This window comes from Magnolia sinica, chromosome 3, assembly GCF_029962835.1.
Source record: "Magnolia sinica isolate HGM2019 chromosome 3, MsV1, whole genome shotgun sequence".
Classification (NCBI taxonomy): Eukaryota; Viridiplantae; Streptophyta; class Magnoliopsida; order Magnoliales; family Magnoliaceae; genus Magnolia; species Magnolia sinica.
This window is the reverse complement of record NC_080575.1, coordinates 1,669,619-1,687,234: the sequence shown is the minus strand read 5'-3', so window position 1 is coordinate 1,687,234 and position 17,616 is coordinate 1,669,619. Positions and strand designations below refer to the sequence as shown.

Sequence of the window (17,616 nt, the reverse complement as noted above, 5' to 3'; positions counted from 1 at the left end):
TCTCAGTCCAGATCGCCTTCTCTGCCTTTGATTGAGGTAATTGATAGTTCCGAAAACATTCGTCAAGAGCCCTGATGTCGGAATTTATAGAACTAAAATTTCTACAACAATATGGGGGTGAAGTTATCCTCTTCAGAACTTCATTCGATTGCTTCAGATATACGAGCATCTTTGAAGCTTTAGAGCTATCTCACTACCCCTACTTGGATTACCGACCTCCTTACTCTAATGCCAATTTGATTAATACTCATGCAGTAGTGGTATCTTTGGTTACCTTATCGAGTTTGTTGATACTAATTTTCCTAGCGTCAGGATTGCAGTCGTAGCATCGATTCAATATATCATAACAAGTACCTTTGAAACAGGACTCATAGTCTATCTTCGCAACCATCTTTCAATCCTCGTGTTTAGAGCATAGAAAATAGAAATGTTGTAAATTAGATGCGATTGGAGGAAGAGGAAAACTCGAAAATTGAATGGGAAGAATAGTAAGTAGGGAACGCTGGAGGAAAAGAGGGAATGCCATTCTGCAATGTATGAAATGATAAGAATAGTAGAATGAAATTTATAAGAAAAAGAAGATTGAATACATGGTCGAGCCTAAATATTTGGCAGGATACCATTTCGGGAGAGCTAGAGAGGGTTATAGTTAGTTACGGGCAATAGATTCTCTGAGCAAGGACGGGCAGGGCGAATGAGAGATATAGAGAGAGACCGTTATTAGTGCAACCATAGAGAGACAAGGCTCGCACCTCAAGTAATAATTACATCTGCAGCCTCGATGCTCTCGGCATATGTGGGGACCACAGGGAGCGAATTGAGTGCGAACTAGACAATTTAAAAAGAAGAAGAATAAAAAATAACGATAAAATCTATTTTCTTAAATAAAAAAGAAAAAAAAAAGTATTTTCAAAAAAACTTACAGTGTATTTTTTTTCTTCTCCACAAGTTTATCCTGAAACTTTACAATCCTCACTTCTTAACTGTTGAGATGCTTCCAATAACGATGAACAACTTCTGCTAATCTTTTCACTTCATTAGTTTCAATGACCTTCAGCTTCTTGATATTATTAGAAATCTCGTTTTCTAAAATTTTCACTTCATCTTTGATCCGCACGTGCTTCTTAATTCTTATATTATAGAATTTTTTAATTCTATGTGACATTTCTCCCATAACGACCATCTTAGTCCGTATCGCCTTCTCTGCCTTTAATTGAGGTAACTGATAGTGCCGAAAATGTTCGTCAAGAGCCCCGATGTCGGAATTTATAGAACTAAAATTCCTAAAACAATATGAGGGTGAAGTTATCATCTTTAGAATTTCATTCGATTGCTTTAGATATACGAGCATCTTTGAAATTTTAAAGTTATCTCCCTACCCCAGCTCAGGTTACCGACCTCCTTTCTCCAATGCCAATTTGATTGATACTCTTGCAGCAGTGACATCTTTGGTTACCTTATCGAGTTTATTGATACTGATTTTCAGAGCGTCAGGATCGCAGTCGTAGCGTGGATTCAATTCATCATAAAAAGTACCTTTGAAACAGAACTCATAGTCTATCTTCGCAGTCATCTCCCAATCCTCGTGTTTAGAGCATATGAAACAGAAATGTTAAAAAACATATGCGAATGGAGGAAGAGGGAAACTCAAAAATTGAATGGGAAGGATAGTAAATAGGAAACGACGGAAGAAATGAGGGAATGCCATTCTAGAATGTTAGAAATAATGAGATTAGTAAAATGAAATTTATAAGAAAAAGAAAATGGAATACATGGTTGAGCACAAATATTGGGCGGGATACCATTTTCGGGAGAGCGAGAGGGGGTTATGGTTAGTTACAAACAACATATTCTCTGGACAGGGACGGATTGCTCAGAAAGGCTTTTGCAGGGAATCCTCGTTCGCCCCTCACACCCAGGAGGTCGGTGGCTGTGTCACACGACGCAATCCGCTTCGATTATGCACTCGTCTCCCAATGTAAGCGGTGGTAAGGCACAACGATTGATTTACAAAACCCTTGCCATTCTCTCTGATAGCTGCTAGTCGCGACGCGCTTCTCGTCCATACTCTCATCAAAGAGGTCCGCTTCCAATTTGATTACCGACCTCCTTTCTCAATTGCCAATTTGATTGATACTCTTGCAGTAGTGACATCTTTGGTTACCTTATCGAGTTTGTTGATACTGATTTTTCGAGCATCAGGATCGCAGTTGTAGCGTGGATTTAATTCATCATAACAAGTACCTTTGAAACAAGACTCATAGTCTATCTTCGTAGCCATCTCTCAATCTTAGTGTTTAGAGCATATGAAACAGAAATGTTAAAAATCAAATGCGAATAGAGGAAGAGGGAAACTTAAAAATTAAACGGGAAGGATAGTAAGTAGGAAACGACAGAAGAAAGGAAGGAATGCTAATATAAAATGTTAGAAATGATGAGATTAGTAGAATGAAATTTATAAGAAAAAGAAGATGGAATACATGGTTGATCACAAATATTAGGCGGGATACCATTTTCGGGAGAGCGAGAGGGGGTTATGGTTAGTTACAAATAGCATGTTCTCTGGACAGGGATGGGCAGGGCAAATGAGAGAGATGGAGAGAGACCGTTATTAGTGCAACCACAAAGAGACGAGGCTCGCACTTCATGTAATTATTACATTTGCAGCCTCGATGTTCTACGTGTAAGAGGGGACCACAGGGAGTGAATTGCGTGTGAACCAGGAAATTTAAAAAGAAGAAGAATAAAAAAATAACAATAAAATCTATTTTCTTAAGTAAAAAAGAAAAGAAAAGATTATTAAAAAAAAACTTATAGTGTATTTTCTTCTTCTTCTCCACAAGCTTATCCCGAAGCTTTACAATCATCACTTCTTTAACCCTGAGATGCTTCCAATAGTGATTAACAACTTCTGTTAATCTTTACACTCCTTTAGTTTCAATGACCTTCTGCTTCTTGTGATTATCAGAAATCTCGTTTTCTAGCTTCTTCACTTCATCTTTAATCCACACGTGCTTCTTAATTTATATACTATAGAATTCTTCAATTTTATGTATCATTTTTTCTATATCGTCCATCTCAGTCCAGATCATCTTATCTGCCTCTGATTGAGGTAACTGATAGTTCCGAAAACGTTCGTCAAGAGCCCTGATGTCGGAATTTATAGAACTAAAATTCCTACAACAATATAAGGTTGAAGTTATCCACTTCAGAACTTCATTCGATTGCTTAAGATATACGAGAATCTTTGAAACTTTAGAGCTATCTCCCTGCCCCTGCTCGGATTGATGACCTCCTTTCTCCAATGCCAATTCGATTGATACTCTTGCAGCAGTGGCATCTTTGGTTACATTATCGAGTTTGTTGATACTGATTTTTCGAGCATCAGGATCGCAGTCATAGCGTGGATTCAATTCATCATAACAAGTACCTGTGAAACAAGACTCATAGTCTATCTTCGCAGCCATCTCCCAATTCTCGTGGTTAGAGCATAGGAAATGAAAATATTGAAAATCAGATGCGAAAGGAGGAAGAGAAAAACTCGAAAATTGAATGCGAAGGATTGTAAGTACGGAACGACGGAAGAAAAGAGGGAATGCCATTCTGGAATGTAAGAAATGATGAGATTAGTAGATGAAATATATAAGTAAAAGAAGTTGGAATATATGGTCGAGCATAAATATTGGGCGGGATACCATTTTCGGGACAACGAAAGGTGGTTATGGTTAGTTACGGGCAGCAGATTTTCTGAGCAAGGTCAGATAGGGTCAAATGAGAGAGATAGAGAGAGACCGTTATTAGTGTAATCATAGAGAGACGAGGCTCGCACCTCATGTAATTATTTCATCTGTAGCTCGAGGCTCGAGGTGTAGGTGGGGACGACGTGGAGCGAATTGCGTGCGAACCGGGTAGTTTAAAAAGAAGAAGAATAAAAAAAATAACGATAAAATCTATTTTCTTAAATAAAAAAGAAAATAAAAAAGTATTTAAAAAAAAAACTTACGGTGCAAATTCTTCTTCTTCTCCTTCAATCCTCACTTTTTCAATACCGAGAAGCTTCCAACAATGACAAACAACTTTTGTTAATATTTTCACTCCCTTAGTTTCAATAAGCTTCAGCTTCTTGCGATTATAAAAAATCTTATTTTCTAACTTCTTCACTTCATCTTTGATCCACACGTGCTTCTTAATTTCTATAATATAGAATTCTTCAATTTTATGTAGCATTTTTTCCATAACGACCATCTAGTCAAAATCGCCTTCTCTGCCTCTGATTGAGGTAACTGATAGTTTTAAAAACATTCGTCAAGAGCCCTGATGTTGTAATTTATAAAACTGAAATTTCTGTAACAATATGAGGGTGAAGTTATCCTCTTCAGAACTTCATTCGATTGCTTCAGATATATGAGCATCTTTGAAGCTTTAGAGCTATCTCACTGCCCCTGCTCGGATTGCAGACCTCCTTTCTCTAATCCCAATTTGATTGATACTCTTGCAGTAGTGGTATCGTTGGTTACCTTATCGAGTTTGTTGATACTGATTTTTCCAGCGTTAGGATCGCAGTTGTAGGGTGGATTCAATTCATCATAAGAAGTACCTTTGAAGCAAGACTCGTAGTCTATCTTCGCAGCCATCTCCCAATCCTCGTATTTAGAGCATAGGAAACATAAATGTTGAAAATCAGATGTAAATGGAGGAAGAGGGAAACTCAAAAATTAAATGGGAAGAATAGTAAGTAGGGAACGACGGAAGAAAAGAGGGAATGCCATTCTGGAATGTAAGAAATAATGAGATTAGTAGATGAAATATATATGAAAAAGAAGATGGAATACATGGTCGAGTACAATATTGGGCGGGATACCATTTTCGGGAGAGCGAGAGGGGGTTATGGTTAGTTACAGGCAACATATTTTTTGAGCAAGGATGATTAAGTCAAATGAGAGAGATAGAGAGAGACCGTTATTAGTGCAACCACAAAGAGACAATGCTCGCACCTCATATAATTATTTCATCTGCAGCCTCGAGGCTATAGGTGTAGGTGGGGACAACAGGTAGCGAATTGCATGTGAACCGGGCAGTTTAAAAAGAATAAGAATTAAAAATAATGATAAAATTATTTTCTTAAATAAAAAAGAAAAGAAAAAAGTATTAAAAAAAAAAAAACTTACAGTGTATCTTCTTCTTCTTCTCTATAAGCTTATCCCGAAACTTTATAATCCTCACTTTTTCAACGCTGAGATGCTTCCAATAACGACAAATAACTTTTGTTAATATTTTCACTCCCTTAGTTTTAATGACCTTTAGCTTCTTGTGATTATCAAAAAACTCGTTTTCTAGCTTCTTCATTTCATCTTTGATCCACACGTGCTTCTTAATTTCTATACTATAGAATTCTTCAATTCTATGTAACATTTTTTTCATGATGATCATCTCAGTCCAGATCGCCTTCTCTGCCTCTGATTGAGGTAATTAATAGTTCCGAAAACATTTGTCAAGAGCCCTGATGTCAGAATTTATAGAACTAAAATTTCTACAACAATATGGGGGTGAAGTTATCCTCTTCAGAACTTCATTCGATTGCTTCAGATATACGAGCATCTTTGAAGCTTTAGAGTTATCTCACTACCCCTACTTGGATTACCGACCTCCTTACTCCAATGCCAATTTGATTAATACTCATGCAGCAGTGGCATCTTTGGTTACCTTATCGAGTTTGTTGATACTAATTTTCCTAGTGTCAGGATTGCAGTCGTAGCATTGATTTAATATATCATAACAAGTACCTTTGAAACAGGACTCATAGTCTATCTTCGCAGCCATCTTTCAATCATCGTGTTTAGAGCATAGAAAACAGAAATGTTGTAAATTAGATGCGATTGGAGGAAGAGGAAAACTCGAAAATTGAATGGGAAGAATAGTAAGTAGGGAACGCTGGAGGAAAAGAGGGAATGCCATTCTGCAATGTATGAAATGATAAGAATAGTAGAATGAAATTTATAAGAAAAAGAAGATTGAATACATGTTCGAGCCCAAATATTTGGCAAGATACCATTTCGGGAGAGCTAGAGAAGGTTATAGTTAGTTACGGGCAGTAGATTCTCTGAGCAAGGACGGGCAGGGCGAATGAGAGAGATAGAGAGAGACCATTATTAGTGCAACTATAGAGAGACAAGGCTCGCACCTCAAGTAATAATTACATCTGCAGCCTCGATGCTCTCGGCATATGTGGGGACCACAGGGAGCGAATTGAGTGCGAACTAGACAATTTAAAAAGAAGAAGAATAAAAAAATAACGATAAAATCTATTTTCTTAAATAAAAAAGAAAAAAAAAAAGTATTTTCAAAAAACTTACAGTGTATTTTTTTTCTTCTCCACAAGTTTATCCTGAAACTTTACAATCCTCACTTCTTAAATGCTGAGATGCTTCCAATAATGATGAACAACTTCTGCTAATCTTTTCACTCCATTAGTTTCAATGACCTTCAGCTTCTTGATATTATCAGAAATCTCGTTTTCTAAAATTTTCACTTCATCTTTGATCCACACGTGCTTCTTAATTCTTATATTATAGAATTTTTTAATTCTATGTGACATTTCTCCCATAACGACCATCTTAGACCGTATCGCCTTCTCTGCCTTTAATTGAGGTAACTGATAGTGCCGAAAATGTTCGTCAAGAGCCCCGATGTCGGAATTTATAGAACTAAAATTCCTAAAACAATATGAGGGTGAAGTTATCATCTTCAGAATTTCATTCGATTGCTTTAGATATACGAGCATCTTTGAAATTTTAAAGTTATCTCCTTACCCCAGCTCGGGTTATCGACCTCCTTTCTCCAATGCCAATTTGATTGATACTCTTGCAGCAGTGACATCTTTGGTTACCTTATCGAGTTTATTGATACTGATTTTCCGAGCGTCAGGATCGCAGTAGTAACGTGGATTCAATTCATCATAAAAAGTACCTTTGAAACAGGACTCATAATCTATCTTCGCAGCCATCTCCCAATCCTCGTGTTTAGAGCATATGAAATGGAAATGTTAAAAATCATATGCGAATGGAGGAAGAGGGAAACTCAAAAATTGAATGAGAAGGATAGTAAATAGAAAACGACGGAAGAAATGAGGGAATACCATTCTAGAATGTTAGAAATAATGAGATTAGTAAAATGAAATTTATAAGAAAAAGAAAATGGAATACATGGTTGAGCACAAATATTGGGCGGGATACCATTTTCGGGAGAGCGAGAGGGGGTTATGGTTAGTTATAAACAACATATTCTCTAGACAGGGACGGATTGTTGTAGTACCCACATTTTTCTTCCTTCCTTCCTTTATTCTTATTTCTTCTTAACGAGTACTTGAGATTTTATACTCGAACCCGGTTCGACTTAGTCGGGTACACCAGGGCCCGGTTCCGTACCTTCAGTCTTTCTCTTCGGACCGTCTCATATGCTCCCCACATTGGATGGATTCGGTGAGGTACCGGCCCCATCAGTTTGTTTTTAGCCATCCCTTATGTCATCCACCGATTGGATGGTGGTGCTCCACGGTAATGTAGTGTGGTCCACTATAAATGGGTAATAATGATTATCACTACTGCATTAGTCCGTAGTAAAGCAGTAGTATATAATATCAATACCAGTCAGATAGCTTTAATATATATATATTTTTATATGCATGTAACATACTCACGTGATTGGATTCATGTTGATACAACTTGCCTAATATATGTTATATCTGCACCGTTTATCTATTTTGCAATATGATTTTAAAGCATGACCCCAAATATCAGCTACATCTAGTGTGCTCCTGCATCCCACAGGGGACCCCACTCTAGCCCGGGCATTAATCACCCCCAGTGAGGAGTCTCGAACATGAGACCGCCTGCTCTGATATCAATTTGATGTAAGACAATTAACCACTTGCTCTAAAAGTTCGAACTGTTAGAGCATGGCGAATTAATCCTTTTATCTCATAGCACAGGCCCCATATCTCATGGGTTAGGACCTCGGCCGAACCCCCCTCGAGGGCCCCAAATCACATGTGTACCGCCTCACACGCCCCCCCCTCCGAGTGTGTCCCTGCATGTCACAGTCTACCCCACTTGAGCCTGGTGTGAAATGCGCATTAATCACCCTCGGTGAGGAGTCTCGAACACGAGACTTCCCCCATGGGCCCCGCCCACCCTGAGTGTGCCCCTGCATCCCACAGGCGACCTCACTCGAGCCTGGTGTGAAAATGCCCCTGCATTAGGGGCCCATACTTTGGACGATCTGGATTGATGCACATGTGCCAATGTGAGTGGATGATCACTACCATTCAACAACGGGTGAAAAGTGGGCATACCAATCCAGATTTGAGTCATTTTATTCACTATCTTTTTAGTTCTTTTTTAATTTTTGCTTTTAGCATTTTGAAATTTGCTAAAACCTACTCAGTTTGGATTTTTCCAACTGGAAATCTACTCATATATTTGACTATTTACTGGGGTATATTGTATTTTAGATGCTTGGGAAGATACCTCTTTAAAGAATGGGACTTGCTTGTAACCTAGGGATGTCAGAATCCCTTGTAACCACAAGCTTTGTGGGGCCCACTGTGATGTTTGTGTTACATCCACTCCGTCAATTTGTTTTGCCAGCTCATTTTAGGACATGATTCCAAACATGAGAGAGATCCAAAATTCAAGTGGGCCACACCTTAGACACCTTAGAAAATACTGCGGATGGAAATGCCCATTGTCAAAACCTTTTTTGGGGCCCATTGTGGTGATTGTATGTGATCGAATGCATTTATAAAGGCCTGTTTGATCAACTATATTTATATTGTGTTTGACAGGAATTTGGCATTTATTTCTTGCCACGGTGAAAACAGATGTAAGACGTTGACATCTTTCTCGGGAAAACGAGGCTCTAAGATAATAGGTGCCAAAAATCTGTGGGTGGGGGCCCCACAATGATGTATGAGTTCTATCTATGCCGTCCATTCATTTTTCCATATCGCTTTTGGGCATGGGCCCAAAATTGAGGCAGATCTCAAGTGGACTACACCACAAGAAACAATGGAGATAATGATACCCACCATCGTGTTTATTTGTGATTCAACCTGTTCATAAGGTCACACAAACATGGATGAAGGGAAAACACAAAAATCGACTCGGCCCAAACTTCCATGGTCCTCAAGAAGCTTCAATGGTATCGTTCAATCCCCAATGTTTTCTGTGGCATGGTCCAGTTGAGCTTTGGATCTACCTCATTTTTTGGGTCATGCCCTAAAATGATCCAAAGAATAAATGGAAGGAATGGATATAACACATACATCATGGTCGAGCTCATGGAATTTTGGCTTCCCAATGTGTTAGGAATTTGAATTTCGCCCAAGTAGAATTCCGCCTACCTTCCAAATTCCTATGAAAAAGCATAATTATGTTTTTACCCCCAATTCACATGAATTACAACAAATCAAATAGTCTGTAAGGTGTTTCCAACCTATTTTTAAACATTAAGGTGAATCACACCTTTAATGAAGGGAAATTTTAAATAGTCCCAATCCAAAACTGTTATAGCCCCAAGAAGGTTTTAGTGGTGAGCATTCAATCCCAATGTTTCTTGTGGTGTGGCCCGTTTGAGTTTTGCATATCCCTCATGTTTGGACTCGTGACCTAACTAAGTTGAAAATATGGATCAACAGAGTGCATATAACACGGAAATCACGGTGGGCCTTGAGTGCTTAGGGTTACAGAGATTCTTGTAACCTCGAGTCCTTGCAATTTGCATCGCTCCTGAAACTTTCATTGTTCCCTCTCTACTTTTTTTTTTTCGTTGTGAAGATCCCCCAGCACACTCATAGCTACGATGTAGGTTGGCCTCCATACAACTCACATGGCACACACCCTACTAATCTCCCATCCTTCTAAATATTAGGACCCACTATTGATGGATTAATTGTTTCAAGTACCAGTGATTTCTGGATAATAATGGTGATATTATATTGGTAAAGCCAGGTCAATGATACTGAAACTGGCGGTAGTTTAAAAAATTTCAAATATCACCCATATTTATATTTATAATATTGACGATATTTAGCGATTTATCGATAGCAACAATATTTTGAGAAGAACTCCTTATAAAAGTTCTCTAGTATCAACGATACCATGTATCATATAATATCCCTGATACCAATAATAATACCCTCAATATCAGGGAAACATTCGTAAATGAGCAAAAATTGACAGAAAATTGTTTATTTATTATTTTTTAAAAATTTTTTTATAACCCTTAAAATCTTCATTTTTGGGGATTTTCTTTTTAATTTTGTTCATTTGGTGATTTTGATCATTCTTGGTATCTATTGAATCAAAATTTGGATTTGAGAAGGAATCTCATTTGGAAACCAAGATGGGCGTAAACTCAAAGGCGATGAAAAATTCATAGAAATTATTATTATTATTATTATTTCAAATATCACCACGAATTGCAAGGAAAATTCATGTCCATACATGATTCTCATGCATTGACATGGATTGTGGTGAAAAAATTAACACTTAGGTGAAAAATGGGGAAATTAGGGATTCTAGTTTTTCTATTTTTATATTAGAAGATATGTGTAATTGTGTATCTCACTATTAATTATTGTGGAAATTCTATATTTAATTAGTGTTGGCTGATCTTGATTGGCTACAAATTTTGTATATTTATTTTGTACTAATATTTTTTTATAGCACATGATTAGACCCTTATAACATGGGAACTTATTATGTGTGGTTGTTTTTTGCAATATTTTGATTCTTACAAATGTCAACATGTCTCTTTTAACATTTCCTGAAGTTTTACTAAAATATTCTACCTTTTTCTTAACATCTCGCCAATGTTTCCCTTAGACAATGTTGACAGAATGATTATCGTGTCGTAAATCGTAATAGGAGTTGAATCGTATCGAATTGCAAATCGTAACATAAATTGTAAGATTATTTATTTATTTATTTTTTTAAATAATATTCTTAAGACAATGAAAAATATAAATAAATCAGAAAAAAATAAAAACTCAGCAATCATTCTTTTGCCATCAATATGCACCAAGTAATACCATGTCATGATAGTTTTAAAGGATTCTTATCTTTAAATCTTTCAAGAAATTTTTCTTAAAAATATACAAGATCCTTTAATAAGTTATGTTGTTGGTAACTGTCTTGAATGTAGAATCACGCTAGGAAAGCGGCATTTGATTATGTAGACTAACGATGAAAGATATTTGGATTTCTAACACCATCATTCTACAATACATACAAGTCAACATGATTGTAATCATTCATAAAAACATCTTAGATATATAAGTCATACATCAATTTTGAGTTTCGACAAGTTAAGCAAGAAATAATAATAAAAAAGGTCTCAATAATTTAACTTTGAAGAGATTATATATAATTTAATCTCTTATAAAGAACAAAATAAAATAATTTACTTTGTCTAAATGGTTCTTTTTGTTTTGAAGATCTCTTTTTCAAATAATAGACAAAAGAGTTTGTTCGCGTTCTAATCGTGTCCCTCTTTCGTAACTTCACATGGACTAAGTGGATCAAATTGAATCTCCGGGCTCGACAAGGCTTTTATGATTGTTCACCACCATTTTGGAAGAAGGTTGGGACTTGTCCATTATTCATCTAGGATATACGTATGCCAACTTGGTCCATTGATATATTCCCGTCATGTTTTAGTGGTCCATTTTTATTTTTATTTTTCTCTTTTGATGGATATGTTTTAGTGGTCCATATCGTCAAATTTATGGGCACTATTATATATGGCCAAGAAAAAAAAGTCCCTTCGATGGGAATCATAAACCCTCAATTTGTGTGGCCTGAACATAATGATTAAGAGGAAAAAAAAAAAGGCAGTTCCACATTCAACCAAAAATGGAAAAAAAATAAATCCCTGGCCATGTTTCTTCAACCCTCGTGGTTTCATCCATGGTGAGCCCTTTATATCAAACGTTTGGGCCATAGACAGGAAATGGGGCCACTTCTCTAAACCCAATATTACAATACAAAGTCTTATCCAAGTATTTTTTGATGCCTCTAGAACAGCTCATGTAGTTTCTTTTGTTGGTATGAGCCAAAAAGCTAAGCTTTGCATGGCAAAGTCATTACGAGAAATAAGAATAAACAAATAATAAGATGGACTTGAATAGATGTGTATTTGGAAAAATACTTTTAATGGGCATTGTGGTCTTAAAAGATTGAGTAGATTTTTATTTTTATTTTTTTGGAAAGGTAAGATTAGTTTGATGATTTTCTTTTAACATGAGTTATTAGTTTTTTAATTCTCAATATCTTTTTTTTTTTAAATTTTCCGTATCTCTTCACATGCATTCTCACAGCAAGGATTTGGGTTGAGGAGAGTCTTGGGATGAGGAATTTCAATATCTTCAATTCTTTGACCAAGCAGATGGAGCTTTTCAAGCCTAAAATCCCCAGAAAAGTAGGCATGTATGTCTGTGGCATTAGCCCCTACGATTTCAGCCATCTACGTCATGCTCACGTCTACCTAACTTTCGATGTCCCATACAGGTACATCTGCTTGTTTTCATTCTATTTGCTATTTTAGTTAGGCACTTGCTAATATCTTACCCAACAACACTTGCCACCTTTGTACAATATGCTTCATTGGTAATTTAAGACAAAAAAATTGATTTTGTATAATACATAAGCGCATGCGTGCACCTGCACACCCAGGATTTTGTTAATTTCTCCATCTTCATAGGGACGTTAGCAATGTTCCCAAAGCTTTTGAATGACACATGGGATAGTGAATCGTCAACCAGGACAATTCTTTCACTAGTACCATTGGGAGCAAGCCACAGTGTGAGAAGCACACCGATCAGATGATCCTAACCATGTGAATGAGTCAAATTTATTCCAACCATCTATTTTTTACAAGCTATAGATTGAATGGAGTAATCGATTAGAAGTGCTACTTTGGAATCATGAGCAATACAAAGTGGGATACATCGAATAGATGATGTAAGATGATGATTGGACCTATTGTTTCTTTGCTCAATCTTGACTGTCCACTTCCGCACTAATGATTGCATGGTTAGGATAATCCAATTAGTGTAATTTTTGCACCATGGCTTGTCCCTAGTTGTATGAAACCTTTGGGGACGTTGCTAACATCCCACCTTCAGGAGACGTTAGCGAACCCTCTTTGGAAGACATGAATTGGATGTCACACCTAAGACACAAATGGGAATGATTCCATGTATGTTGTAGTTGATAGTCTTTCCAAGAGGTCCATTTTATCCCTTGAAAATTGATTTTAGATGATATGCATATCGCTGACATCTTCTCTAATGAAGTCATTTGAATGCATGTGGCTCAAAAGACTACAGCGTTTCACTGAGATGTCAAGTTTATGAGTTCTTTCAAGGAAATTATATAGGCGAAAATCAGAACTAAGATCAAGTTCTTTAGCGCTTATTACCCACAGAGGAATGGTTAGAGGAAGTTGATTAATTGTAGCAAGGGCAATCGTCTCCTTTTTTTTTTTTTTTTTTTTTTGTTTTTTTTTTTTTTTGGGTGTTTGGATGGGTCGCCAAATTCATGGCAATTCGTGTGTGCGATTAGCCTTAGTTGCTTAATGTAGTAATCGCCCACAAAATAGGGATAAGTCATGAACTTGGTAGAAGTTGCTGCCAACCAGTGGCAAAAAGGTTCTTTTATTTAGATTGAGATCGAATGGCTATGGTCATCCCATTAAAATGATTTTCGAGGAGGATGGGCAATCAAAGGTGGACCCAGATAATGTAACCTCCAAGTGAATGCCCTTTCTACTAAAATCAGTTTGGACTGCACAATTCCAAGCCATTACGTAAATGGTTACCATCACCTGATCAATATAGTTTTGATATAGGGATGGCCAATCAAAGATGGGCCCCACGTGATGGGCAATGATCATTCTTTTCTGGTATAACAAACATAGATCATCTATTTCCTAGTTGTTGATCAATTTGTTAGCACAATTAGATCAAAGCGAGTTTTTGGGAGGGATTATTAGTGAAAGGTGGGCAAATTGGATGATCTAGATCACCACTAGACCATTTCTAGTATAGTGATAATATATGCACCATCCTTTTTAAACCCATTGATCGCATGGTTAGGATCACTATATCACTCTCCGGAGCACTCAATGGTTGTCCCACATCATGGACTATTTTCTCCAATGACTCAACCTTCTTTATTATGGTTAATTTGCACATCCATTTTCCTAGCCATTTATTTGATGGTTGGGATCATCCAGCCAAAAATGATTTTAGGAGGGATGAGCAACCAAAGGTGGCCCCCATGTGATGGGCTATCCAAACTAATAATCAGAGCTTCACCATTGTAATTAATATAACCAGACTATGAAGAAGCAAGGCAGAAGAAATCACTTGGCATGAGCTACAAGAGGTACCTGGATATTCAATGATTTTAAGTAGTTTAACGAAGGACATGAGGTCATGGTGGGGCTCAAACCAGCCAGTTTGTTGCAGGGTCCTACAACAATCCATACTCACATAAAGTGGATCCCTATCATGGAAAGGCTATGCAATAATGAATATTTAACAGGGCTTCCGCTTGAGCTAAAGTTTAGCCCTACTTTCAATGTGGAAAATGTGACAACTTGCTTTGAACACTACAAAGATGAGATTGTCAAATAACATGTTATATAGATTCTGGAAAACACTACAAAGATGAGATTGTCAAAGAACATGTTATATAGATTCTGGAACTACCAGACAACTTACAAGAAGCGTTCAAGAATGTTCTCGATGATAAAATAGTTTCTATAGGCTGAAGTAGGTTCCAAAAGTTTCAATTCAAGTGAAAGGTTAGGCTAAAAGACTGATTTCAGGTGGATTTCTTCCAAAAACTTTTAATCACATTAACCCAAAACTCTATGCAGAGTACATTGCCATTAACTTGATGGAGCTCAGTTCACCCAAGCCATTTGGAATTGATTTAACTAAGCATTTTATCACAAGTTTTATTATAGGAAGCCCAAACTGAGTCCCATGTGAATAAGGCTGCTGATACCCTTGCCTAAGCGTGAGTAACGAGCACTTTGCATTGGCTCGTTGTTCCTGCTTTCTTGAAGCTTTTTTTTTTTTTCCTGTTTTCATCTAAGATTGATTTTGAAAAAGGAAAAAGATATGGAATTAATTATGTTACTTCATTTCTAATAAAATTCTGTTGTCCATAATAATGTTACTTATTGCTCAAGTCAATCTGTGGATGCTAATTAGATGTTGTCTTTACTATCTTAAGCAGATACTTAAAACATTTGGGATACAAAGTAACTTATGTACAGAACTTCACGGATGTTGATTATAAGGTAAGGGTGTTTGTTAAAGATTACCTGTACTGATTTGAGATCTTGAAGAATTCATTCTTTACATTTTGTTCTTTTTGAACTGTAATATTATAAGATTGTTGGAAGTTTCTGTCAAGTTGCATCTTACGTCTTATATGACATAGCCTACTTTTGGACCACTGCAGATAATTCGCAAAGCATATGAATTGAGGGAAGATCCATTGAATTTGAGTCGTCGATTTTCCAAAGAATTTAATGATGATATGGTTGATCTTCAGTGCCTACCTCCTACTCATGAACTACATATGAGCCAGATGAAAGATATGATAGCTCAGGAAATTCTCTGCCTCTCACTCTACTCATATTTTTGAAATCGCAACTAGATTATTGAATATGATTTTTATTTTTATTTTTGTGTGTGCATTATTCGAGTGAATAACAACTATTGAAATACGTAGTCGCCACACTTAGTATAATTGGTATTATGAGAGATTCTGAATCTATTTTCATAGGATGTATGTGAACCAGAGGTTGTTAACATCAAGTCAGCCTGTACTTTTAAGTTTTCATTATTAGATTTTGATCTTGAAAATCATCTGCTCATCTGCCATCGATGTTGTCTATTTCAGTTTGTCCTTTTCTCTTGTTGATGATGTTATAGCTCAAAATTACCTTTCTATATTTGTGGCCTCTTTGCTTAAATCACGATTTAATGGGAAAAAAAAAAAAAAAAAACAAACAAAGGAAAGAATCCTACTGTTCTAGATGCCCAACTTGGGTGTATTGGTTAGAGTGGTCCTCTGCTGTATAAGTCATGAAATCAAAACTCGCTTGGCTGTTTTGAAATCCACCAACCATTGTATTTTCTAGGAAAACATGGAGATGTGAAAGTGAATTTTACTATAGAGCAGAAGCTGCAAAAGAGGAGACGAATTGAGCTTGGTCACTTTTCTCACTCTGTTGAAGGCTTCCTAGTAGGGTGGAATTAGTGTATCAGACAGTTCTGTCGTATCATTTCAGCAAGGTTGGGTCAGTGGTGGACATTGTCATCGTAGGTAGCAGGTGGACAGGCCATTGACGGGGATTTGCATTCATGTGGTTTGCTTCAAGAGTAGAAGCAGAGATCACGTTGAAGAGCTTGATGGTCCAATTGTTTTTGGGAGAAAAATCAAAGTTGGTTTTGCTACATATAGCTTTGAGGTCTTATGTGGTATGGCAGGGGATTACGTTTCATCCTTCAGCAGTCCGGGAGGCACGAGGATAGGGTAGAAAGGGAAGACATGACTTAGAAGGGGGAGGGTCTCTAGGAGAGTAGGTATCACTTAGAGGGATGAAGGACAATTAACCACTTGCTCTAAAAGCTCGAATTGATAGATTATGGTGAATTAATCCCTTTATCTCATAGCCCAGGCCCCACATCAGATGGGTTAGGATCTCAGCCGAACCCCCCTCGTGGGCCCCACATCACATGGGTTCCGCCTCACATGGGCTGCCCACCCTGAGTGTGCCCCTCATTTTACAAGCAACCCCGCTCAAGCCCGGTGTGAAAATGCCCATGCATTACAAGGAGGGAAAAAAAGGTCATGGACCATGTTAAACAAAGATTTTGATGGTGGGGGAAAGGGAGCTCTTCTCCAAGATATCAGGGCCAGCTCTCCAGCTAAAAGGTTAATGATAGACCCACCATCAAAATGGATGCATCTGCAGTTGCTTTGCATAAGCTTAAGTTGGATCAATCCTCCATTCTTCTAGCCAAATGCATCAACTGTTATGTAAGTGAAGTTGAAGGCTGTTTGGTCTTCAATGTGTGAAGAAGAGTCGTTAACATCAAGATTTTAACAGTCATCCCCGATATTTGCATCATGTGTATGATGCAGAATCTGTTGAACGTCCACACCTGCATTGCACCTTTGCTAAGGAAGTTTGGGATCGGTTCATGGCCTTGATAAGGAAGTTTCAGTTTAATGTGCTGGAATGGGCTGATTTTGGCGGTCTTAATGGGTTGGAATGGGCTGATAAGGAAGTTTCAGTTTTAATGGGCTGGAATGTGGCTGGATTTTGGGCGGTTTTAATAGACTGGAACGGGGTTGATTTTATGGTTTTAAATGGGGCTGATTTTGGGGTTTTAATCGGCTGGAATAAGGCTGAATTTAGGAGCATTAATGGGTTGGAATGGGGCCGATTGTGGGTTTTAATGGGCTGGATCATGGAGGGTAGATGATTGTCAAAATTTTGACACCCCCCCTTGTCAATTGGACTTTTAGG

At 37.4% G+C, this 17,616-nt stretch overlaps 1 long non-coding RNA gene across 1 annotated transcript; it reads left to right on the top strand.

Annotated features, from left to right (window-relative positions):
* Positions 1-1,987: 1,987 nt before the first annotated feature.
* Positions 1,988-16,831, top strand: LOC131239231 (uncharacterized). The gene is made up of 3 exons (XR_009168094.1): positions 1,988-2,081; positions 15,309-15,372; positions 15,537-16,831. It is a non-coding gene; the product is annotated as an uncharacterized LOC131239231 (long non-coding RNA).
* The last annotated feature ends 785 nt before the right edge of the window (positions 16,832-17,616 follow it).